Here is a 771-nt window from a genome sequence, read left to right on the forward strand (position 1 = left end):
TAACCTAATCGCGTCAGTCGACCAGGAGCTGTTATGTACGCACAGGAACCCACTCGATGTAGCGTATGCCCTCAGTGAAGTATACGGGGGCATATACTCATCCAAGACTCAGATTCGATCCCTGGAGCTGAAGCAGTATACAGGCGCGAACATCCCGAAAGGTACAGACAACACCTTGTACCTCACTCACACACAAGGTGAGAAGGAAACCCTAAAAAAGGAGGGTTTCGGGACGGGATTGGGATCGCGTGTGAATACCATCCATGAAGCCCAGGGTGCGACCTTTGAGACAGTGGTAATAGTGCGTACAACACAGAAGAAGATACAGCTCCTCGACAGTGTACCACACGCAGTCGTGGCCGTGTCACGTCACACAAAAAGCTGTACATATTACACCGATGACAGCAGTGACGCGACCGCTTTATTCATCTCGAAGGCGGTCAAGGCTACGTCCACCACCATCAGGGACTATAACATAAAGATGGCGATACGGGGGGGAGACGAGGCAGTCTGGAGGAAACTACTTACAATAAGTCCCTAGAAACTAGAGTCTTACTTAAGTAACTAACATAAACAATAAGTGACGTGCACGTTTCGATAAACTAACTGAGTAACTGTAAATTGTTGATCACTATAATAAGATTAATATAAAAAAAAAAAAAAAAAAAAAAAAAAAAAAAAAAAAAAAAAAAAAAAAAAAACAATACTAATGATAATAATCTAAAAAAAAAATTAAAATAAAAAATAAATAAATAAAATAAAAAAAAAAAA

This window comes from Maniola jurtina, chromosome 12 (assembly GCF_905333055.1).
Source record: "Maniola jurtina chromosome 12, ilManJurt1.1, whole genome shotgun sequence".
Taxonomy (NCBI): Eukaryota; Metazoa; Arthropoda; class Insecta; order Lepidoptera; family Nymphalidae; genus Maniola; species Maniola jurtina.